Source organism: Bacillus rossius, chromosome 7 (genome assembly GCF_032445375.1).
Source record: "Bacillus rossius redtenbacheri isolate Brsri chromosome 7, Brsri_v3, whole genome shotgun sequence".
Lineage (NCBI taxonomy): Eukaryota > Metazoa > Arthropoda > Insecta > Phasmatodea > Bacillidae > Bacillus > Bacillus rossius.
In genome coordinates, this window is record NC_086335.1 from 7,402,253 (window position 1) to 7,429,824 (window position 27,572).

The window sequence follows — 27,572 nt, forward strand, 5'->3', positions numbered from 1 at the left end:
ATTGTCAGATGCTTTGAAGTTGAGAGTAATATCAAATTCCATCTGTAGCTTAAAATAAATTATTTTAAGTTAAGTTCATTTATATAAAGTGTGATTTTGTGCATGTCAAAGTGCATTGTCACCGTCGTCACAAACATTACACACAAATATAAACCGTACAGTTGAATTTGTTTACACTTTATTCCAAGGTCTAGTCACGATATTAGTATTTAAAATACTTTTGACACAGTTTACCTTGACTTTCAGACACAAGCTTCTAGATACAATTCTTAAAACTGAGAGAGGTAGGCTAGAGAAACCGAAATTATTAAATACATTAAATAATTTCAATATTTGCACTAGCTGACTCCACACCTGAATACATCACATGGTGATACCTGTTGGCATGAATAGTAACTACTTGCGACCAGTTTCTTGTATGAGATAAATTAACTCTCGTTGACAAAATATTGAAAATTCTATTTAAGTAATTATTACAATTTAAAACTCTCAGTTTGCATCTGGTATTCGTCGAAGAAGCTAACCCGGATCCTGTTTCGAAAGTACTCGGATGAAATTTCTGCAGCAAGGAATTTGTCCAGAGAAAGAATGCTAGATGTCACGATAATAATGAGTGTATAAAAACCCACTAAAAGAAAATGATAAGTTGTGATCGAGGTACTGGTTGTTTACGCTAATTTATAGCTTAGAAAGACATGGCAGAACTTGTAAAATTGAGCCCACTTACAATATGCAAGAATACAATGGAGCTAAAGAAAAGTGTGCTGCATGATTCAAATTAATATAACGAGGTGACAACATTAAAAATGTAAGGGGGGGGGAGGTTGTTTAGAATCAAATAATAAAAATACAAGATGAACCCCAAATGTAACTCGGGTGGGGAGTTTGGAATCTCACAAGAGCAGAATGAATCTTTCTTTGGGAGTAAAACGACGTAACAAAAAAAAAAACAGGATTACATTATTATTATTATTACTATTGTATATCTGCGAGAGAATTTACGACATTTAGGCTTATGTTAGGGATCTTTGAGTTTTCCTTCCTCTACAGGAAGTTACAGGGTATGACTACTTACTACTCGTAAAGGTTTAAATAAAAGAATTAATCTAGATAACTTAAAAATTAATACTACAAAGAATGGGTGCGTGTAATTAGGTACGCGCGTGAGAAGTTATACTTCTTTGGCATCTTAAAAAAAAATTGGTTGTCTGTAAAGTCGGTTTACGGACGATAGTTTAACGTGACGTCATAAAAAACATTAATGAAATGATTGATCCAGAATAAAAGGAAATATCATATTCGGCCTGAGACTGAGCCGTAATAGGTTTTTGCAACCAAACTATTTAGGTATTAAAAATATTATATTCTTTGAAGAAGATTTTGTTTTAAATTTTTCTATCTTTTGTATGATAAAATCTACCTCTGAATACTATTATGAATAAAATTGAATCAATTTTATTGAATTATCACTATTTTGTATGGATACAAATGAGGAGTGAAATGAAATGTACAATTTAATTAATAAATTTACTTTTATTTGCATTCATTAATTCAAATATATTTATTACTTTTGATATGTTGCGTGCGCCGGTCGGTTTCACGACTGTAATTGAATTTAATAAACTACAGTTATTTTAAAGTTAAAATGGTTTGTTTTCTGTTTATTATCGCTACCCATTCATTATATGCTTTTCTATAAGATTTTGATGTAACGTGTTGGATTAATTTCTGCAATCTCACATTGCATTCTTAAGGGGGTGGAGACTCAGGCTTCGAGGAAGCGAGTGTAGACAGCTTGTTTCTGGCAGCTGTGTGATTGGCCCTCTTGGTAGCGTGCGTGTGGGTAATATTTGTCGGCCTTGACCGGGCAAGTGTGTCAAGGTCCTCAAACCAGGCACAGAGAGATACCTTTCTAAATGGTATCATATAAACACATCATTAAATGAGATGCTTTCTGAACACAATCTTTTCTTGCACGATGTAAGCGGATTTGGTGGTACTACTCCCGCCTTTTTAAACCAAGGGAAGGCGGAAACCTTGAAAACTTAGGACAAAAACCCCGACCTCAGCCTTTCGTTGCTATCTTTAAAAAAATAATACAAATTCATTGAGGTCGAGATCATCTTCACATCTGGCAAATAATTTACATCTACCTTGTACGGTGGAGACAAGCAAGTGCCTCTAGATGAGCTGCAGTACGAATGCTCTAAGTCTGCAGTTCAAATGTGGCCGCTCTCCGCAACCAGAGCTGCAGCAGACCAACATCTGCACGTTCACGAGCAAGTCTGGCTCCGTATGGGCCGGCCAGCTTCAAGGGTGGAGCCGCACTGGCAGCGGTCTGCAGCACATCTCTTCCAACCAGCCCCCTGCACCCGGCCAGCTGCTGCACCCGGCTGCATGCAAGCGCAGGTGCAAGAAGGCTGGGCTTTACTGCTCCGACATGTGTGAGCCGTGTGCATCGGTACACTCGCCAAGGTGAACTACATCAGCCACTTGTTCAAAGTAAACTTGATCAACTGCAATGCACCTGCGATCAACTCAACCATGTCACACTCTTACGGAATTTCTTCCTAACAGATGTTCCAGAGGTAGAGCCGCAGCCAGGAAAAACAACGCGATTTCCAAACTACTCACGATATCCGAGTGGGGTCTGTTTACGAAAAGCCATTAAGAATTCGCTGAGGGCCGTATTTTTAGAAGAGTTAAAATGGCTAAAACGCATGTTTTCAGAGTAATTTTTAGGCGTAAAACAACCAGTACGGATTCTTGGAAGCACTTAAGGGACTTGCATTACACTTTTATCTTAATTTCTCTGCCATATTATGTTACGGTCACCGCTCATATGCACGACGAGAAGACTGCGCGCCAGTTCAGAGGAGACACCGCGCTGGAAGCACCAGCGGGCGACGCGCTTATCATCAGGCCTCACTCACACACACACACACCTGACGAGGCGGGCGCCTTAACCAATGTTTCTGATTGTAACATCTTAGTTCTCGGTATATGGCAAATGGTAGGAGTGATTACATTAATGGAACGGAAGTCGCATTGAACGGAAATGTGTAACCCACGGAGCTGCCACCTGTGGTGTATTGCGCGAACCAAAGTTCACAAAGACAAATAGAAATTTTAAATTATAAACTGTTTGATTAATTCTAGCAACATGAACAGTATTCTAATACAATTCCTTGTCGTAAATCAGGTCGACACTCGGGTTTAAGTATTTAATCAAGTCTTTTTCGCTTTCGTCGGAGCCATTCCATTATCTAACATAACTTTGGTCTGCTAATCAAGTCATTTAATAGTCGACGTAGCTGCTCCGACAGTGAATCCTAGCGGCGAGTGTGGAAACTACGTGTGATTCGCGTTCATAAATGTGGTCGAAAACACAATTTGCATATATATTTATCACGCTCGGCACTATTTTAAATAATTTTAAATTAAATATCTTGCCCAATTTTCATGTTACAAGTATATTTGATCGTTACCGAGGTTAGATGTTACACATCTCTGGTGATTAATAAATACTCTGTTACATTTATGTATATAATTATGTAAATATTCATTAATGTTTTTACTATAATTTTAATCTTACATATGAAACAAAAATATAGTGAATTTGGTAAAAAAAAAAACGCGAAGTTAATAAGTCATGGAAAGGGTTTATATAAAATCTTCCCAAATACAATTTTCTAATATTTTTTAAATTTCTTGCAAATTGGAATCCCTGTTGTTACCGGACGATTGTTTTCTCCGGTAAATTTTTCCTCTTTACGCCTAAACATTCGAAGGGAAACCACCCGCAACGCACCAAAAAAATTGGTTGTCTGTAAAGTCGGTTTACGGACGATAGTTTAACGTGGAAACGTCATAACAAAACATTGATGAAATGATTGCATACTTTTATGAATAAAATTTAATCATTTTTATTGAATTATCACCATTTTGTATGGATACAAAAAAAGGAGTGAAATGAAATCTACAATTTAATTGATAAATTTACTTTTATTTGCACTCATTAATTCAATTGTTTATTACTTTAACGAAGAGATTATTTAAACTATAACTTTTATACATGTTTGCAATTTAACTTCTTCCAATCTGTGTTATTCTGTTAAGGATAGGACGATGATAGGAAAAGTAGGAAACGAATGGGAGTGTTTCAAGTTTGATGTGCCTCGAAAAAGTCAAATTGATGGTTGTTCCAATCGAGTGGAAGAGAGAGATATGCGGCGCAATCGTACAATGAGCGTAACGGGACACAGCGTAACGGGACAGTGTGCGTTATGCGACACTTTTTCGTGCGTACAGCCGGCGTTCATCGATTTATTAGACGTCACGTCAAAAAAAGCAAGTGTTGCCTGCGACGCACCCACACTGCCCGCACAGTGCTAATAGCGCGCCATCAGACAGCCCCGGGCTCTTGACCGCTGCGGGCCGGAAGTCTGGTCCACGGGTCGCCACGCCTCGGAGCACAAGGTCGGAGAAGGAAGGGGTATATGTATACAGGATGCCCGTGGAAGACCGCAATTTTTTTTATCAGATAGAGAATTAATTTCTGAGACAGGAAGTCTTTGCCGATTTGTGATCTGACCCAAAGTTAATTAGTAATTAATTAAAATAGTTAACCAATGATGAGCGCGCTCTAAGAGAAAGAAGAAGAGTGTTACCGGGAGAGAGAGAGAGAGAGAGAGAAGCGCGAGGTACTACTGCTTACTAGAGACCGGAAAAGTTCGCGTATTCCTTTCGATACAGGCTCGAATCCAAACTCGTTCAGCTTAATGCTGCGTCAGTGATTGGACCGCAATTTACCTGAAGGACTCTGAGCCAATGGCAAACACTCAACAAAATAAGTATCGAATCATAAGAATCGCAGTAAACAGGTGTCCCGAGTCGGTAGCCAATGACCAGGTGATAGTTTCCCGAGTACATAGAGAATCGTGGAGTCTATCTTAGTGGTCATTGATACCGCGAAATTTTCCAGTCCCTACTGCTTACTGTCTCTCACGGCGCACCAAGAGTATAAGGGGGCAAGCAGCAGTAAGCGAGCATGTGCGCGCTCATCATTGGTTAACTAGTTTAATTAATAACTAATTACCTATGGGTCAGATCAAAAATCGGCAAAGACTTCCGGTCTCTATCTGGTCCAAAAGTACGTGCGGTCTTCCACGGACACCCTGTATATGCATATATAGAGAGAGAGAGCCCCTCAGCTCAGCCGAAAGAGAAAGAGCCACCGACCACTCCGTGCCGTCACAGCTCGCTGACGTCACGCACCGCTACGCCACTCTGCCGCTGGTAGGCCTTCCAAGGTTTCCACTCAGAATCCGGACTTGCTGAAGGTGGCGAGTGTGAATCGCTACACGAGTGAAGGAGAGTGGCTCAGCGAGTGTGAACTCGGGGGACGAGTGAACGGGTTACTCGCTCGACGAGTTGGAGTCACGAGTGCGGTGATGCCTGCCTGGGAGCGGGAACGAGTGACGTATGTCGTAGCTGCGGGGGTGCTGTCATAACTTAGAATTTTCTAAGTTATGACAGTTCTAAGTTATGACTTTCTACGTTATGATGTTTCTAAGTTGTGTGGTTCTGCGTTGTGTTTCTAAGTTAGGCTTTTCTGTGTTATGACAGTTCTAAGTTGTGTGTTTCTAAGTTGTGATAGTTCTAAGTTGTGACTTTCTACGTTATGACGTTTCTAAGTTGTGTGGTTCTGCGTTGTGTGTTTCTAAGTTGTGTGTTTCTAAGTTATGATCTTTCTAAGTTATGTTAGCTGCAAGGCTGTTGAAGGAACAAGGCTCTAGATCCCAGTACGTCAACACCCAGATCTTTATTCAATAATGTTTCAGAAAATTACCAAAAATAATTTTATATTCAACTGACGAAAACCTAACTCTAAAACATTAAGATTAACATTTCAAATTTACTTATATACCAACTATTTTTGTTATTACTATCAACAGAACATTACAGAAACTTATAATTTAATTAACTGCCAATTTTTTTGACGTAATAACGTCTTATAAATCGATGAACGCCAGCTGCACGCACGAAAAATTGCCACGTTCCACCTGAGCCGAGCGTGCAAGAACCGGCCAACCACCGTGCGAGAAAATCTTCTATAATATCAAACAGGTTAAGGCGGGCTTTTCAACTAATTGTTCGTGATTATATTTAAACAAATTATTTAAATTAAATTTGCAAAAACTGTAAAAAATTTTGAAAATTAAAAAGTATGCAATTTTTCATCAATGTTTTCTTATGACATTATCACGTAAAATTATAGTCCGTAAACCGACTTTACAGACAACCCCTTTTTTTAGTTACCAATCAAAATTTGTGGACGTGTTAAGTTTTCCAAAGTTAATGTAAGTTCATAAAATAATACAAATAAACATATATTTACGTGGCAGTATAAAATACATTTCGTGGTTTAAGGAAACGTAAACATCAATACTTATATCTGTATTCTACTTTCGTAAACACACAATGAAGCATTTTCTAATTTCATATCACAAAACTGCCATTAAAACCCGTGCTAGACTAGCGCCGACATGGTCTGCATTGTCTCCCACGTGATGAAACAAATGCCCGCGCATCGCCCAGTCCCTTCCACTCGTCAGAGCCGCGAGTTCAGTCACGGAACATCGTCGTTATGCAGTCGACGAGGCGAGTAAGGCTTTTGTTGAATTCGCAAGTTCAGGCGGTACACTTGCTCAAGTTTCCTGTTAGCTAAAGCAACGTTAGGAAGTGGACTCGCTTAGCAGTCATTCATTTTTAATTCAAGCATAAACCACTATTCTTCTTGATAAATGCATTTCAAATGATATTTTAATGAGTTTTCTCTGGAGTATCGTAATTTGAAATGGTTGCATTTATGATGTAATTTTGTATAGCACTTTACGAATGAGTACTGCAAGGTATTTAATATTTTATTCCAAGTTAATCTTGAATATTGTTATAAATGAGCATGTATAACAGTATTAATTTGTTCCAACTTTAAATGTTTTGGATATATTGTTTCATCTTGAATCTTAATTACGTTATCTGGTAAATTTTAAAGTTTAGTAATTTTTTCCAATGATGAAATGCAGTTTGTGCGAACGACAAATAAACTTTGTGTAATAATTTAAGATACGCTATATGGTCTTGTTGCAAATTAAGTTCCCATTACAAAGTGTTTTAAATTGTACAATAAAACTATCGTTAGCCTTAGTACACCTCGCTCTATGTTTACGACCTTGTAGAGTTTCCTATTCAGGAATAAGAAAAGAGGGCTGAAAAATTCGGATATTTAAGTAATACTAAGCATAACTAAAAATAAACGAAATCTCATGAAAATATATTAGTAGTATAGGAATGACGGACCGAGGACAGGCTTCAGGCTGTGGTGCCTGTGGTGCCGACCGCCATCTTGGATTGTGACGTCACGGCGGCCATCTTGAATGGTTGTGACCTTGACCTTTGACCTTGACCTTGAATTTGATCCTCAAAACGGGTCAAAATTTGAAAATTGGGCAAAAATTGCCCAAAATTCCTCAAAATTTCCATTTCTGTGAAAAAAAATTCCGCCAAATTTTTTTAAAAAATTCCACAAATTAAAAATTTCTCTTTTCGAGGGAAAAATTCCCGTTTCGAGGGGAAATTTCCCGTTTTTAGTCCTTAAAAATCCCGGCGGCTAGAAATGTCCATATGTAGGCTTAAGCATCCATGTCGACAGCCTCCGATAAGCCTCACGTCATCATGGAATATGTCATCTTGGATAATGACGTCACCGTTGCAATTTCCGTTACGGTCCCCATCTTTAACTTTTTTATTTAATATCCGATTTTAATGAAAAAAATTTTTAAATTTATAAAAAAATTCAAATAATAAAATTTTAATAAATTATTTATAAAAAAACAAACATGTACGACACGGAGTTCGGAGTCCTCATTTCGAACCCGACGAGTGCAAAAAAATAATAATGGTGACCGATCCTTCCCCCGTGGTGGCTGCTGGCATACTGACACCCAACCACTTTTATTTCAAAAGCATATATATCGGTACCTAGTATGACGTCATGTCCGCCATCTTGTCTTCGATGCTGGAAGCCATCATCATCATTGTATCGTCGACTAGAGTGCGCCGACGTCATGTTAGTTTAGTTCGTATCCGCTAGAGTGCAGTAATCATTTATTGCTGTGACACCCGCCATCTTGTCAATTGGCCGCCATCTTGGAATCGTGTAATTATTTAGCTAGAAATTCGGGAAAAGTTCCAAAATTCATTAAATAAATCACTCATTAATTTACATATTGATTCGATGGTTCCCCGTCTTTGGTTCGATACCCGACCGATGCAATAATGTTTAATTTATGTAAAAAAAATAATAATTTCCATAAACCATGTTCAAAATTCATTAAATAAATTTGTAATCCATATAATGATTGATTAGATCGACTAAGATCCTTGGTTCGATCCCTGGCCGATACAAAACAACTTTAATATTTTAAAAAAGTATCACTAAAGTGTAAGGTTTGAGAAAATAAAAACACCACAAGTTCTTTTAAAAAAATTTTATTACATAAATTCAATACACAACTACAAGTACAAAAAAAAACACTGACAAATTACCAAAGCCTTTTGGATTCCTCGATTCAAACAGTCTTCTTATTGTACGGACTAAGCATTTTACATGACTTTAAATGTCTATCCGATCCGTTCATCACCACAGCCAGAGACGGACTGAAGTTCATAGCACTTATATAGTCTCACTAGCCGGTACAACACATGTGTCAAATCAATAACCATGTTCATTATACTTCTCGGAGCATTTTTTATAATGACGATGTAAGCTATCGAGACGTGAAATTAGTTTATTGCACTTATTGCACTGAAATTGTATTCTTTGAACATTATTAGAACAACCGCTTCTTTCATGTCTGCGAGCATTTGAGGTGATAGTAAATGATGCACCACAGTATTTGCACTGATGCGAAGTACGCTCTTCATTAATTGAAGTATTCAATGCTGATGAAACGTCAGCTGATGGTGGAACAGCACATATCAAAGTCTCCTCCAGTGTTGTCAGAGGCGTTGCCAACGGGATCTGCTCCTACACCGTCGGCGCCGACGTCATGGTTCCCGTAGTCGATGGTACATCCTCCATCGAGTACGACGTTAAAGTCGGTAAAGATGCCATCGAAGTCTCAAGAACAGGCAATTACACGACTTATGCACCAGAAGAAACAAACTAGGTGATCCGTACACCGTCGACGGCAGTAACAAACTGAGCGTCCTGCTGTCTAGAACTCGTTTATATACAATAACCGGTTTGAATAATACGCTAGTCAAATCAAGAACAATTTACCAAAATACTAGAGTCAAAACAACATTTAAAAAAATAGAAGCACCGACTACGAAAAGGCAGCACATTTGGAAGCACCATCAAAAAAGGCAGCACATTTGGAAGCACCATCGAAAAAGGAAGCACATTTGGCAGCACCAACAACGAAAAGACAGCACAATTGGAAGCACCGACTACGAAAAGGCAGCACATTTGGAAGCACCGACAACGAAAAGGCAGCACATTTGGAAGCACCGACTACGAAAAGGCAGCACATTTGAAAGCACCGACAACGAAAAGACAGCACGTTTGGAAGCACCATCATCGAAAAGGCAGCACAATTGGAAGCACCGACTACGAAAAGGCAGCACATTTGGAAGCACCGACAACGAAAAGGCAGCACATTTGGAAGCACCGACAACGAAAAGGCAGCACATTTGGTAGCACCGACAACGAAAAGGCAGCACATTTGGAAGCACCGACAACGAAAAGGCAGCACATTTGGAAGCACCATCATCGAAAAGGCAGCACATTTGTAAGCTCCATCAACAAAAAAAAAAAAAAAGGCAAAAAGGAAGCACAAGTTACGAGATATAATTCTTAGTTAGAAATCGGAATAGAAGAAATAAAAACATTAAATTCTTATAATTTAAATTATTTATTTTATTGCTTTACATTATACAAATGCAAGTAAAACAAGTCATTATTGTATGTAGCCAGCATTCCTCAGTTCCTTGAGTATGAAGGATATTTCTTTGATGCACGAATAGTTTCCTGCACAAAGCGAACCATGTAGAAGTCTTAGCCGGTCAACCAATATGTTTGGATCTTTCCATGATGTGTAATCATTCTCTTCTACCACCATCTTCCTTGCACCTTTATAATAAATATTATGATCTCTGGTGTCTTCCGTTTTACCACCAACCTCAGGGTAACTTTCATGTTTGAGACGGCGATCATCACAAGCTTGATCAGATTTATTTAATATATCACGTCGTTTCCACCGTTTCGGTCTCAGGACACCGCCACATTCTTCGATCTTGGCAGCTTTAGGTGCTTCATCATAGTCTATGTCTTTGTCAACAGCCTCAGAGTCACTGTAACTATCACCGTAGAAGGAATCGTCTTCACCCAATTTACCGTAATAATTCGATGTTGATGATGTTGAAGTGTCTTCATCGTCTTCATGCTTCCTTTTTAGGAGTCCATCATTTTTACAAAGTAGGAAAGATCCACTTGAATTCGGCTGGAATATATTCTCACTTTTCACGTTAAGGATTCTTCCATTGTCTTCATTCTTCCGTAAATCATCAACCTCCTTCAATTTAAGTTCTTTGTCGAGATCGGAAGAGCCAAGAAAATTATTGTCGTAATGCAGATCACTCTTCCTCAGGCTTGTAGATTCATCGTTGTCCTCTAGCTTGTACGCAGGCTTGGCGCTACAAGTTCTGCCATGTCTTTTTAGGCTCTCTCTCCGCGTAAACGACTTGCTACATCGAACACAACTTATCATATTGCGCAGTGGATTTTTAACACAGTCATTCTTCTCGTGTTGTCTTTTATTCTTTCTCAAGATAAACTCTTTACTGCAAAACTTACACCTATGTTCTTTCGATACAGCGTCAGATCCCAAATCGGAATTCATATTAGTTACTGAGACTAATGCCAGATACCAATTGAGTGTTTTAAATTAGATGCAATACTTAAATATAAATTTTTTTCATATTTCATCAGCGAAAATTAATATATCTCATGCAAAAGTACTTTATGCATGTAGTTCTGCTTTTCAACAACAGATGTCGCCACATGTTGCTTGCAGGTAAATAATATTTAGTTATTTTATGCGGGATGCGGGATGCTCACTAACGATCGCAAAAGAAGGATGGCTTCGCTAGACTCCAAGGAAAAGGAAGTTCGTCTTACATGTTGGTGCTCCACAGATGTCTCATAGCGTAATATTAATTTGGTTGAGTAATGATATTTTTTAATTCCACCTGATAAAAATATTGCAAGTTTTGATTTAGTAGCAGAAATTATCGAATTAAATGTAACTCCAAATAAAATGACATGTCTCATTAGAACAAAAAAAAATCCATGCAGAGAGCGGTTTCTCAGAATAGTCAGAAACACTTGAAGAAACCACAGGAATGATTGCAAGAACACGGGAAAAACCACCATAATATTGACAAGAATAATCGGAAGCACACGGAGAAAACCGCCACAAGTTTTCTTTGATATCATAAAAATACAAAAAAAATAATAAAAAATAATAAATAAAAACGAAAAAAATTCAAACATTCTGGCTTGTACTAGAACTCTAACTTTGCACATCAAAGAGAAGTTCACAAGCTAGCAGAATGTTTGAATTTTTTTCGTTTTTATTTTTATTTTTTTATTAATTTTTTTTGTATTTTTATTATATCAAAGAAAACTTGTGGCGGTTTTCTCCGTGTGCTTCCGATTATTCTTGTCAATATTATGGTGGTTTTCTCCGTGTGCTCCTGATTATTCTTGTCAATATTTTGATGGTTTTTCCCGTGTTCTTGCAATCATTCCTGTGGTTTCTTCAAGTGTTTCTGACTATTCTGAGAAACCACTCTCTGCATGGATTTTTTTTTTGTCTGATCAGACATGTCATTTTATTTGGAGTTACATTTAATTCGATAATTTCTGCTACTAAATCAAAACTTGCAATATTTTTATCAGGTGGAATTAAAAAATATCATTACTCAGTCAAATTAATATTACGCTATGAGACATCTGTGGAGCACCAACATGTAAGACGAACTTCCTTTTCCTTGGAGTCTAGCGAAGCCATCCTTCTTTTGCGATCGTTAGTGAGCATCCCGCATCCCGCATAAAATAACTAAATATTATTTACCTGCAAGCAACATGTGGCGACATCTGTTGTTGAAAAGCAGAACTACATGCATAAAGTACTTTTGCATGAGATATATTAATTTTCGCTGATGAAATATGAAAAAAATTTATATTTAAGTATTGCATCTAATTTAAAACACTCAATTGGTATCTGGCATTAGTCTCAGTAACTAATATGAATTCCGATTTGGGATCTGACGCTGTATCGAAAGAACATAGGTGTAAGTTTTGCAGTAAAGAGTTTATCTTGAGAAAGAATAAAAGACAACACGAGAAGAATGACTGTGTTAAAAATCCACTGCGCAATATGATAAGTTGTGTTCGATGTAGCAAGTCGTTTACGCGGAGAGAGAGCCTAAAAAGACATGGCAGAACTTGTAGCGCCAAGCCTGCGTAAAAGCTAGAGGACAACGATGAATCTACAAGCCTGAGGAAGAGTGATCTGCATTACGACAATAATTTTCTTGGCTCTTCCGATCTCGACAAAGAACTTAAATTGAAGGAGGTTGATGATTTACGGAAGAATGAAGACAATGGAAGATCCTTAACGTGAAAAGTGAGAATATATTCCAGCCGAATTCAAGTGGATTTTTCCTACTTTGAAAAAAATGATGGACTCCTAAAAAGGAAGCATGAAGACGATGAAGACACTTCAACATCATCAACATCGAATTATTACGGTAAATTGGGTGAAGACGATTCCTTCTACGGTGATAGTTACAGTGACTCTGAGGCTGTTGACAAAGACATAGACTATGATGTAGCACCTAAAGCTGCCAAGATCGAAGAATGTGGCGGTGTCCTGAGACCGAAACGGTGGAAACGACGTGATATATTAAATAAATCTGATCAAGCTTGTGATGATCGCCGTCTCAAACATGAAAGTTACCCTGAGGTTGGTGGTAAAACGGAAGACACCAGAGATCATAATATTTATTATAAAGGTGCAAGGAAGATGGTGGTAGAAGAGAATGATTACACATCATGGAAAGATCCAAACATATTGGTTGACCGGCTAAGACTTCTACATGGTTCGCTTTGTGCAGGAAACTATTCGTGCATCAAAGAAATATCCTTCATACTCAAGGAACTGAGGAATGCTGGCTACATACAATAATGACTTGTTTTACTTGCATTTGTATAATGTAAAGCAATAAAATAAATAATTTAAATTATAAGAATTTAATGTTTTTATTTCTTGTATTCCGATTTCTAACTAAAAATTATATCTCGTAACTTGTGCTTCCTTTTTGCCTTTTTTTTTTTTTGTTGATGGAGCTTACAAATGTGCTGCCTTTTCGATGATGGTGCTTCCAAATGTGCTGCCTTTTTGTTGTCGGTGCTTCCAAATGTGCTGCCTTTTCGTTGTCGGTGCTGCCAAATGTGCTGCCTTTTCGTTGTCGGTGCTTCCAAATGTGCTGCCTTTTCGTTGTCGGTGCTTCCAAATGTGCTGCCTTTTCGTAGTCGGTGCTTCCAAATGTGCTGCCTTTTCGATGATGGTGCTTCCAAATGTGCTGCCTTTTCGTTGTCGGTGCTTTCAAATGTGCTGCCTTTTCGTTGTCGGTGCTTCCAAATGTGCTGCCTTTTCGTTGTCGGTGCTTCCAAATGTGCTGCCTTTTCGTAGTCGGTGCTTCCAAATGTGCTGCCTTTTCGTAGTCGGTGCTTCCAAATGTGCTGCCTTTTCGTAGTCGGTGCTTCTATTTTTTTAAATGTTGTTTTGACTCTAGTATTTTGGTAAATTGTTCTTGATTTGACTAGCGTATTATTCAAACCGGTTAATGTATATAAACGAGTCCTAGACAGCAGGACGCTCAGTTTGTTACTGCCGTCGACGGTGTACGGATCACCTAGTTTGTTTCTTCTGGTGCATAAGTCGTGTAATTGCCTGTTCTTGAGACTTCGATGGCATCTTTACCGACTTTAACGTCGTACTCGATGGAGGATGTACCATCGACTACGGGAACCATGACGTCGGCGCCGACGGTGTTGGAGCAGATCCCGTTGGCAACGCCTCTGACAACACTGAAGGAGACTTTGATATGTGCTGTTCCACCATTAGCTGACGTTTCATCAGCATTGAATACTTCAATTAATGAAGAGCGTACTTCGCATCAGTGCAAATACTGTGGTGCATCATTTACTATCACCTCAAATGCTCGCAGACATGAAAGAAGCGGTTGTTCTAATAATGTTCAAAGAATACAATTTCAGTGCAATAAGTGCAATAAACTAATTTTACGTCTCGATAGCTTACATCGTCATTATAAAAAATGCTCCGAGAAGTATAATGAACATGGTTATTGATTTGACACATGTGTTGTACCGGCTAGTGAGACTATATAAGTGCTATGAACTTCAGTCCGTCTCTGGCTGTGGTGATGAACGGATCGGATAGACATTTAAAGTCATGTAAAATGCTTAGTCCGTACAATAAGAAGACTGTTTGAATCGAGGAATCCAAAAGGCTTTGGTAATTTGTCAGTGTTTTTTTTGTACTTGTAGTTGTGTATTGAATTTATGTAATAAAATTTTTTTAAAAGAACTTGTGGTGTTTTTATTTTCTCAAACCTTACACTTTAGTGATACTTTTTTAAAATATTAAAGTTGTTTTGTATCGGCCAGGGATCGAACCAAGGATCTTAGTCGATCTAATCAATCATTATATGGATTACAAATTTATTTAATGAATTTTGAACATGGTTTATGGAAATTATTATTTTTTTTACATTAAATTAAACATTATTGCATCGGTCGGGTATCGAACCAAAGACGGGGAACCATCGAATCAATATGTAAATTAATGAGTGATTTATTTAATGAATTTTGGAACTTTTCCCGAATTTCTAGCTAAATAATTACACGATTCCAAGATGGCGGCCAATTGACAAGATGGCGGGTGTACAGCAATAAATGATTACTGCACTCTAGCGGATACGAACTAAACTAACATGACGTCGGCGCACTCTAGTCGACGATACAATGATGATGATGGCTTCCAGCATCGAAGACAAGATGGCGGACATGACGTCATACTAGGTACCGATATATATGCTTTTGAAAAAAAGTGGTTGGGTGTCAGTATGCCAGCAGCCACCACGGGGGAAGGATCGGTCACCATTTTTATTTTTTTGCACTCGTCGGGTTCGAAATGAGGACTCCGAACTCCGTGTCGTACATGTTTGTTTTTTTATAAATAATTTATTAAAATTTTATTATTTGAATTTTTTTATAAATTTAAAATTTTTTTTCATTAAAATCGGATAGTAAATAAAAAAGTTAAAGATGGGGACCGTAACGGAAATTGCAACGGTGACGTCATTATCCAAGATGACATATTCCATGATGACGTGAGGCTTATCGGAGGCTGTCGACATGGATGCTTAAGCCTACATATGGACATTTCTAGCCACCGGGATTTTTAAGGACTAAAAACGGGAAATTTCCCCTCGAAACGGGAATTTTTCCCTCGAAAAGAGAAATTTTTAATTTGTGGAATTTTTTAAAAAAATTTGGCGGAATTTTTTTTCACAGAAATGGAAATTTTGAGGAATTTTGGGCAATTTTTGCCCAATTTTCAAATTTTGACCCGTTTTGAGGATCAAATTCAAGGTCAAGGTCAAAGGTCAAGGTCACAACCATTCAAGATGGCCGCCGTGACGTCACAATCCAAGATGGCGGTCGGCACCACAGGCACCACAGCCTGAAGCCTGTCCTCGGTCCGTCATTCCTATACTACTTATATTTTATACCTATACTGCACATTTAAAAGAATTATCGATTGTCTAAAAATATTAAAATAATGTATATATCGGTATGAAAATGAAATTATATTATTATATTACGCGTAGCTATTACCAAAATTAATTATGTGTAAATGTAAGTGATAGACTTATCTAGAACAAAATTAAACGGGTGCGTGATACACATAATTTTTGTATTGGCCATCCCAAGAAAATTTAAAAAAAAATTAGATTTCACCAATAAGTCTTTTAAAACTGTAAAACAGGAGTTATAAAATCAGATACTTGAACTGTACTAAAAATTAAAAATAATTACGCATAACCAAATTAGGAAAATAATATTATTTAAATGTTTTATTATGCATTAAAAATTTTATATGCCTGATAAATTATCTATATATATAAAAATTTAGCTTCCGTATGTATTTGGCCGCAAATCTCGGAAAGTATACGATGGTTTGGATTGAAATTTTTACAGAACATTGCATCTTAACAGAAGAGTGTTTATATGAAATAAAAGTTTGGGAAAATCCACCGGAAAAGTCGGAAAAAAAAGTTTATATAACTAAATATCATGGTCACCCAACTTAGTTGTGACCAATTTCATCTGTAAAGTGAGTAAACTTATGTTTTATAAAAAAATTGTGATTTAATGAAACACTATTTTCAGAATTTTGTATTCATATAGTTTTTTTATCTTGGAAATAATTTAACTTTATTTTTTCACTGGAAATATGAATTATGTAGGCTACTATCATTAGACCTTATGGTGCCAAAGTATGAAAAATCGTGTTTTCTGTGTTGTGCGAAAATTGTCAAGGCCGAAAAATCCTCTTAAAGTATATATATTAACTAAGACACGTTTTTCGACACTTAACCACATTCTATCGTTGTGAGTTGAGCTACCCTATTATTAGCTGCTTTTTCTCATAAAATATTGCAGAAGTTTTATGTTTCTGGGCATCGCACAGCATGTGACACTGGAAATGTGTTTTTCATATTTATTTGTTTACAATAAAAACTTCACATTTTAATTAATTTAATTACATGTTTTAAAAGTATACATTTGTTTATTTTGAGTTTATTTTGGTTAATTATAAATTTTTATTCGCTTTTAAAACTTATATTTTTTTATATATTTCTTAGTAATTTTATCAATGAAACAGTCAGTATAACTTTCATAGAAGGTTTTATATAAATTGACTTAATTTTTTATACAATACAATACCTCATGTACATTTGTTCAAATCGGAAAAATGGATAAAGTTTGTCCTCATTGCAGAGCAATTAAATTCAAAGGAGAAACTCCAGGAATGTGTTGTGCAAGCGGTAAAGTGAAGCTACCTGAACTTGAACAGCCAAAAGAACCACTGAAAAATTTGTTAAATGGAATTACTGATGATTCTAAACATTTTCTCCAAAATATTAGAAAATATAATTCATGTTTTCAGATGACTTCATTTGGCGCTAACATTATAACGGAGCATTATATGCCGACATTTAAAGTTCAGGGTCAAATTTACCACAAAGCTGGTTCTTTACTTCCTTTCCACAATAATCACCATAAATTTCTACAAATATATTTCATGGGAGATCAAAGTGCTCAGTTGAATGCACGATGTCAAATCTACGCTGGAGTAAGAAGGGACATTGTTGAGTCGTTGCAACAGTTGTTACATGACGATAATAGTTTGATTCGATTGTTCAAAAATGCGATTGATCTTATGCCATCAGACAGTCATATAATTGTTATTCATGCTGATTATACACCAGCAAGTGAGCATGTCAGACGATATAATGCGCCAACAATTGATGAGGTAGCAATTGTCATGGTTGGAGAAGAATTTCATCATCGCGATATCGTTTTGCAGTGCAGAAATGAGCAACTACAACGAATTGCTGACACTCATAGGTGCTACGATCCATTGCAATATCCAATTATGTTTCCAAGTGGTCAAGACGGTTATCATTTTAACATTAAAATGATAAACACAGTCACAGGCGAATACACTGACAAAAAAGTTAGTTCTATGAATTATTATTCCTATAGAATTATGTTACGTGAAAATGAAGAAAACCATATTCTGAAATGCCGTCTGCTCTTCCACCAGTACATCGTCGACATGTACGCGAAAATAGAGTCGGAACGACTACTATTCATTAGGCTCAATCAAACAAAGCTGAGATCAGAAGAATATGTACATTTGAGAGATGCTGTTATAAATGATGGTGATATAAGTAACATAGGCAAGATGACAATATTGCCTGCAACATATACTGGTAGTCCACGACATATGCACGAATATGCGCAGGACGCTCTTACATATGTGCGAAAATATGGTCGTCCTGATCTTTTCATTACATTTACATGTAATCCAGCATGGGATGAAATAAAAGAGTTACTTTTCCCTGGACAATCTCCTGCTGATCGCCACGACATAACAGCACGTGTTTTCAAACAAAAGCTAAAGATGTTAATTAATTTCATCACTTCACTGCACGTTTTCGGAGAAACACAATGCTGGATGTACTCTGTGGAGTGGCAAAAAAGAGGACTGCCACATGCACACATTTTAATATGGCTTACTATGAAGATCATGCCTAATGAAATCGATAAAGTCATATCCGCTGAAATACCAGATACTACAACTGACAATGAGTTGTATGATGTTGTGACCAAGAACATGATACATGGACCATGTGGGTCAATCAATACAAATTCACCATGTATGATAGATGGAAAATGCTCTAAACGTTATCCTCGAGAGTTTTTAAAAGATACAATCACTGGCAGTGATGGTTACCCACTATATCGACGAAGAAGTACAGAAGACAATGGGAAAGCAATTGTTATGAAAGTGAGAGGAAATGACATTGAAGTTGATAATCGTTGGGTTGTTCCATATTCGCCACTTTTATCAAAAACGTTTAAAGCACATATCAATGTGGAGTATTGCAATTCTGTGAAATCCATAAAATACATCTGTAAATACGTCAACAAAGGCAGCGACATGGCCGTGTTTGGAGTTTCATCAACAAGTAACTTAGATGAGATCTCACAATACCAAATCGGCAGATATATTAGCAGCAATGAAGCTGTATGGCGCATTTTAGGATTTCAAATCCATGAGAGGGATCCAACTGTCATTCACCTTGCTGTTCATCTCGAAAACGGACAAAGGGTATATTTCACAGAGAAAAACCTACAAGACATTGCAATAAATCCACCGAACACAACATTAACAGCATTTTTTCATTTATGTCAAACAGATGATTTTGCAAAATCTTTGAGGTATGCAGATGTTCCAACTTATTTTACTTTGAATGTGACCAAAAAGAATTTTGAAAGAAGAAAGAGAGGGAAGGCAGTAACTGGACAACCTGGAATATTTTCATCAAATGCTTTAGGAAGGATATACACTGTACATCCGAACAATGCAGAATGCTTTTATTTACGTTTGCTTCTAATTACATGTCGTGGTCCAACATCATTTATGCACTTGCGAACAGTGAATGGAATAGTACATACTACGCATCGGAGTGCGTGCGAGGCACTTAATTTGTTGGAAAACGACGATCATTGGGACAAGTCAATTGAAGATTCATGTGCTACTTCTCATCCATCTCAAATACGTATGCTGTTCGCAACTATTTTGTCCGCATGTTTCCCATCACAACCAGCGCAATTGTGGGAGAAATACAAAGACTACATGGCTGAAGATATTCTGTACAAAATTCGCCAAGAAACAAATAATCATGACTTGGATTTCACAGAAGAAGTATACAATGAAGCGCTGATATTCATTGAGGATCTTTGTCTGACAATATGTGGTAAGTCGTTGACTCAATTGGGAGTGACGGCACCGAACCGGTCCATCAATGCGACATTTGACAGAGAACTACTTAGAGAACAATCATACAACAGAAATGACTTACAGCTGTTCGTCCAGGAAAATACACCGAGACTCCTTCAAGAACAAAATATAGTATATAATACTATCATACAAGCTGTGGCCAACCAATGCGGTGGATTGTACTTTTTGGATGCTCCAGGTGGAACTGGAAAAACATTCTTAATTTCCTTAATCCTTGCTACGATCCGTTCAAATGGCCATATTGCATTAGCTCTTGCTTCCTCGGGTATTGCTGCAACATTAATGGAAGGAGGTAGAACAGCGCATTCAGCTCTTAAACTATCACTAAACATGCAATGCACAGAAAGTCCAACATGTAACATTTCAAAAACATCAGGAATGGGAAAAGTTCTTCAGACGTGCAAAATCATTGTATGGGATGAGTGTACAATGGCTCACAAAAAGTCATTGGAAGCATTAGACCATACACTGAAATATTTGCGAAATAATCCAGATCCATTTGGGGGAGTGTTGGTGTTACTATCCGGTGATTTCAGGCAAACGCTCCCAGTGATACCTCGCTCAACATCTGCTGATGAATTGCATGCCTGCTTAAAATATTCAAATTTTTGGAGCACAGTAAAAAAAATGCATTTAACCACGAATATGCGAGTTAAACTTCAGAACGATCCAACAGCAGTCATATTTTCAAGACAATTAATTGAATTTGGTAACGGCACTGTACCTACAAATCCAGAAACAGGAAAAATCAGCTTATCATCTGATTTATGCAACATCGTAGATTCAAAAGAGGAATTAGTAGACAAGGTATTCCAAAACATCGAAACAAAATTCAAAAATCATGCATGGTTGAGCGAAAGAGCCATTCTAGCGGCTAAAAATGTTGACGTACACGATATGAACAATAGTATTATAAACAGAATCGAAGGTGAAACAATGACACACAAATCTATTGATTCAGTAGTGCACCAAAATGAAGCAGTGAACTTTCCAACGGAATTTCTCAATTCACTCGATGTTCCAGGATTACCACCACATATTTTGAATTTGAAAATGGGTGTGCCAATTATATTGCTTCGAAATATCTGTCAGCCTAAATTATGTAATGGTACACGATTAGTAGTTAAAAAATTAATGGATAATCTTATTGAAGCAACAATTTTGATTGGACTTCATAAAGGTGAAGACGTATTACTTCCACGAATGCCACTTATTCCGACAGATATGGCGTTCGAGTTCAAACGACTTCAATTTCCAATACGCCTTGCGTTCGCTATGACCATCAATAAAGCACAAGGACAATCTTTGCAAGTGTGCGGTTTGAATTTAGAAAATGAATGCTTCTCTCATGGACAGTTATATGTCGGGTGCTCCAGAGTCGGTAAACCATCTGATCTATATGTTTATGCAAAAAATGGGAAAACAAGGAATGTAGTCCTTCCATTAGCTTTACAATAAAAATATTTAAGCTAAACACATTTTTATTTCTTCTATTACATTCCACAGCCATGCACAGTAAAATATTAAATTAAACAATGAATTAATATTAAACTGTGCCACAGCAAAGCGTGGCCGGGTTTAGCTAGTTGTATATATTTCTTTAGACAAAATTTTGTAATCATACATATACTTTTCTTACAATGGTAAAATATCAGCAATACCCTGTAGTTGCGCGAGCGAAGCTTACAAAGCTTATAAAGCCATTGCCAATGAACAACATCTTAATACTAATTGAAATAGGAATCACCTAATCAATATCATACGTACAATCTAAGTAATTCATAATATTTGTGTTTTTTCATCATTATGGTTAATTTAAACATACCCAACTCTGCTTTAGTGCGACCAATCAACGATGTAATGTTTGGCTCTACTGTTCGCTGGTAAGTAGTCATTTTAAGATCCTGCACTATGACCCTTAGCACACATTTAGTAACTTAATCATTTAGGTATTGATCCTTTTCATGATGTAGTGTTAACCACGCTTAAAATTTGTGTGTCAAAATATTTTAATAAATTTTAAATAAAAAAAATATACATTTCATTATACTGAAATGAATACGGGTACTTAAAGAGTTCAATTTTACTCAGTTGTCTCAATAATAAATTATTTGGTTAAATTAAAAATGAGTGTCTAAATTAAATACACGCAAAATTTAGAACAAAATATAATGTGTAAAACGTTAATGAACCCGTTTTTCATCGTTTTAAATGATATGAAGGTGAAGTCTGGAAAAAGTCCCGGTCATCATGTTCATTACCAAACTAATAAACAAGGCGACGTTGCACACTGGTGAAACTCTGAACTCACTTTGGGTGAACACCAATTTGAATGTTGGTACATTCGCACTGATGACGGTTGTCCATGTGTACCCGAGATGCCTCCGCAAGTGTTTAAGACCTTGGACTGTCCTTGGCCTGATTTCCGAGCGCGTTTCGTCATTCTTGGTCTCATGATTTTGACGATGAGAAGTGGAGCTAGAATAAATAAACGAAGTGTGGAACCACGAGATGATATTGGCAACTACGTATATTACTGTATATATAAATGTATAATGTTTTGGAACACTGCATTTCAATATATTTCTTTAAAAATAAAAATGTTTCACTTTTGCAGTTTAAAATTTTCCCTAGATAAATGTTCACTGACGTGGCAGATCAAAGAGCTGTTTTTTTTAGAGTGGCGCAGTTGTTGCACCTGAGTGAGCAGATGACCACATGCTGTTAATTTGACACAATGCATTATCCATATCCATATTGCGAAGTACTAACTGTATAACATGAATGATGCGCATGTATGTACATATACATTATGAACCCTCGCAGAGGTGTCTCTTCACAGGGTAGTAATGTTTAACAATTACCAAAGTATGAACACAAAATATAACTTAAGACTTGTTGAATTACATTGATTAAATTATGTTACTTGCATGGGCACCAATTGATTTAAGCTTCGGAATAATACAGAGCTGATAACTATTTTACAAAAAAAATTATATTTTCATTCTAACTGGTCCAAAATGAACACCGTGCACCGATGTAAGAATCAATCTTCTGAACAATAGTTTACGACGAGCTTACGTCACCTTATAACTAAATACCAGTACCTACAATATTGCGAATACGAATAAACCCGACTGTTACGGACTAATTATGACAAATAACGTAACATTTACCAGTATCCAATAGAAATTAGCTACTCATATTCCAAAGTCTCAATCAGAAATAATAACTATTGTTTAGTTATTGGTTTAACAGTTTAAATTAAACTTTTATTTCAGTTTCTTTCACGACTATGCTCAGTTATACTAGAGCTAAACCTCCGAGTTATTACAAATATATGTTAATGAATAAGGAATAATTAAGTAGCAATTCCAATTTATATATAAACTAGATGACCCGATGAACTTCGTACCACCTAAAATTAATTTGAATGTAACTCTTCATAAGCGATTATCAATCCCTATCGACCATCCAACTCTAATTCATTGAGATCGAGAATTTTAGCCGCATCGTGTACGGTTTGGTTTTTGTTTGGTTATTAAATGACACTCATTTGTAATTTAAATGAATTCAATGTATTTTATTTACATGAAAGATAAATGCAGTTAGCATTCAATGCAAAGCTTTCTGGTAAAATACATTTTTCGTTTTGTTTTTCGGTGCATAAATAAATAAAGATGATGGCTTTCCGACACGCGAACACGCGACATACAGTTGTTCATGCGCGAAACACGGAAACTCCAAGTTAATTCCGCAAACTTCCAACGACTGGCCTTGTGATTAGTCGATGGTCATCGCGAAGGCCAGCCGTTTAAAATCGAATGGAAAGTCCGTTAGAATCATCTGGATGCGCGAATGAAAATATATTCTTCTTTGTACTTTCCCTTGATAATCGTCGCCTCGATGTAGTTGTTCATAAGCTTTTTCACAGCCAGTCTAGTTCCATTGCATAGTAGAGGTTGATTGATGTTACGCAACATGATGATGACATAGCCGACTTTCTTCCAAATTGTGAGGTGGTAATCCAGGCAATTCCAGCGTATTCAAAAATTTCGTTGAATAGTTGACTCCCTCATCCTGGTTTATAACTGCGTCAATCGATTTGAAATAAAATGACTGTGTCGGAATAAAATTTTGAATGGGCGCATTGAGATCATCGACATTTTTTTTTTCGCCACCAATAGTCAAGTTCTGCGCTACGTTCGGAAAAACATGCCGAATGAGCGCCTCCTTCCATTCGGTCAACTGACAGAAATCAGTGGGCGATGTGATGAATCCGTGGAGATGTCAACTGCTATCTTCCCATCACAAATGTCCAACATTTGCTTCGACTACACATCTGCCTTTCGATATTACAAAATCACTCACATTTGATGATTTTAAGCAAGCGTTTAGTTCGTCAGCTACAGTTGATCGTGGAATAACTGGAAGAGTCTGACGAAAATCACCGGACAACAAAATCATTGCTCCACCAAAAATGTTTTGATTGTCACGAAGATCTTTCAAAGTTCTGTCCAGCATTATGTCTAAGCCTGCAAAGTCAATTTACTTTAATGGAACGGCTGATCCAAAAGAATGTTCGCAAAACGTAATTAAATTCGCTTTAACTAAATATATTCTCAAAATCCACTACCTTTCTTTAAGGAAAAAATTTTTTTTTAAATGTAATAGATTTCACACAACCGCATAGAGGAAAAACAGTTATGCAAGGCGCAGCTGTCACACGAAAGGTCCGCCATGTACGCCATCTATTGAATGTAATCGGAAGTGGCAATTCCCATAAAAAATTACCAATTTCGTTTTTTTTCATTACTTCGGCTATTTCTTTGGGTTTTTCCTAATGATCTTTTTTCCTAAACCACCCCAGTATTTAGGCGAAAAAAATTTTGAATTATTCAAATCGGTGAGCCTTTTTCGAGTTAAACGCACTGCAATTTATTTTTATATACAGAGACTAACTAATGCCCCGCATGCGTTGCAATGTCTCTTTAATTTATATTTTTTACAAATTTTTAAAATTAGGTATACATAAACAGAGTGTGTGTGTCTCTATCCCGCTCTATCTCTATACATATCTGTAACTCCCTATATCTCTCTATCTATCTCTATCTGTATAGCTCTCTCTATACCTAACTCTATATCTCTATATATCCCTCTCCGTTCCTCTCCGCCTCTCCCTCCCACTACCCCTTTCTCAGCATACATACTGCCAATAAAGCAAAGGTCCCTCCAATATACTGTATGTCCTCCTAATAAGACGAAAGTACCCTCTAGAAAGCGAGGGTCACCCCAAGATAGCAGAGGACCCCTAATAAATTGTTACGAGGCAATGCCTCTAGGCAGCCCAACCACCCGACTAGACAATCAGCTGACCCATTAGCCCGCCAGTGAGGGGTGGTCAATTACCACTACAACCCTAATAGGGTTGGCAATGGTGCTGCGCTACCCCTTACCCCTGCTTCAACCCTCCCCTGTGCTATCTCTGCGGCTCTGGAGGGTTCGGCACGCTCTCAGATCCCCCCTGCGTGAAGGGGCATATCAAGAACACTCTTGTTCTGGAAGCTTGGAGTGTCAAGTCAACCCTGATGATGCGACACTTCAAAGAGGTGTGAGATCACTCCAGAAAGGGGCTGAGTGATATAAACAACCTATGCTAGCCTCCGAGGCAGTGAAGTGAAGAGGGCGAGTGACTACTTGGTGAGCGAAAGTGGATGAAGAGCGTTGAGCTTCGTGTGCATCGGGACTGTGTTGTTTGATGGACGGGTGAGTACTGCGAGGCAGTGTGTTGGAACGGATGTGCGAGGTAAGAGAAAATCAGTAGGTAGAGCCACTGTCGAGTCCAACTTCAGGGAAGAGAGTAAACTTTGAACTAAATGAAAGAGTGATTTACTTTGTTCAAACAATTTCAGTGTTTTAATTTAAATAACAGTGTAAATACATAGTAGTAATGAATAAAACTGTGTTTAGTTAATTGGCCTATCCTGTTAGAACATGTTGCCCCAAATGTAACAATATTACAGGGTGTCTCAAAATATTGCAAATCACTACAAGATAACAGAGGTCACTACAATATAGTAAAAGTCACACCAAGTGAAATAAAATACTCTCAGCATAGTGGCCCTCTTATATGGCCCTACAGATTGCAAAGGTTCCTTCATGATTACGGAGTGTAGCCCAAGCTTGTGAAGGTCACCCTAAGATTACGGTTATTTTAAAGTTTTAACGGCCCTTCAATATGGAAGAGGTAACATCAAGAGATTAGAAGTCCCCGCATTATGTCTGAGGTTCACCCAAGATGCATACCACTCCCGGAGAGAATTATAAGTTCCCAAAAAAAGGTTAAGCAGCGAGATGGCTGTGGTCACATCAAGAGAGTTCATGTCCTCCTATGATAGTGAAATTTTTCTTAGAGTGAAAAGGTACCCCAAGGAGTAGAAGTCTTCAAGTGATGGCACAAATTACTCCAAGATGGCAAAGGTCATCTTGATACAGTGAAAGACACCCAATATGATAGTGATCCAACGTGATGATAGGAAGTCCCCCAAAGAAGGCAGAGGTCACCCTTAAGGAGTAAAGGATCCACTGTGGAAATGGAGGTATCCTTAATATGGTGAAAAACACCTCAAGACAGTAGACGCCTCTCTATGATTTTGTAGTTCCCTTTAAGTTGGTGGATGTCACCCCAATAGAGTAGAGGCGACGTAATTATGGATAAGATGCTCTTAGATGGTGGAGATGTAGGTCACCCCAAGGGAGTAGACATTCCCACCAAATAGTGAAGATACCCCTTAAATAGCAGCATCACTCTAAGAGAGTACAGATCCACCCATGATGGCTGAAGTCACTTTAAGATAGCAGGGCCCTCCTATGAATGTTGGATGTCTTCCAAAGGAGCAGATATACCACCAATATGGTATATTCACTTCAAAATTAGCGATAATCCCAAGAGAGTAGGTCCCCTTCTCTCCGATTAGGAAAGTTTTTTCTTAAGATTGTGGAAGGCAACTCAAGTGAAAAAGGCTTCCCTTAAATAGTGCAGGTGATCTCAAGATAGTGGAGGTCACTTATAGCAGAGATCTATCTCAATATCTCCGAGGTCCTCCTAGCTTCAGCTTGGCACCCTCTGAGGTATTTTGTTCAGACACTAATCGAAACTAAACGTTCATTAACTACCAGTTACTCTATAATCTTCTTTCATTGATTGCCCTTATATTTATGTAGATTTTGAAAACAACTCATTTTCCATCCAGAAACACTTTATCGTGACATAAGTGTCAAATTTAATCATGAAATTATGGTGACACTGTACTAATTTATTTTAAGTACTGATTTTTAATATGTACAAAGGCAACTAAATATATGTAATACAACTGATCCTAGTTTCTAAAAACTTAACATGTTTGTTGGTGGTTGAAACTTCAACACGTCTTTCTGGGACCTCCACCTTATACGCTCAAGATAGTGGTGTAAATTTGAATACCGGATTTGGGAATGTAGCATTTGGACTTATGAAATGCAAGAAAAAGTTAATTACCCTTGCAAAAATTAATTATATTAATAAATTAAAAAAGAAAAATTAGAGTAAAATGAGAATTATGTTTTTTAACGAATAATTTAGTTATTTAACATAAATTTTAATACAAAATTTTTATAATTTATATTGTAATAACTAACACTGATGACGTAAAATTAAATGGCAGGTTAATTATTCCAATTACATACATTTAAATAAAAATATATAACTTTAGCAAC

At 37.2% G+C, this 27,572-nt stretch overlaps 1 protein-coding gene across 1 annotated transcript in view; it reads right to left on the reverse strand.

Moving 5' to 3' along the window:
- The window catches only part of LOC134534400 (sodium-dependent nutrient amino acid transporter 1-like), a 241,445-nt gene that overhangs the window by 142,253 nt on the left and 71,620 nt on the right, over window positions 1-27,572 (reverse strand). The gene's annotated exons all lie outside the window — the stretch shown is intronic.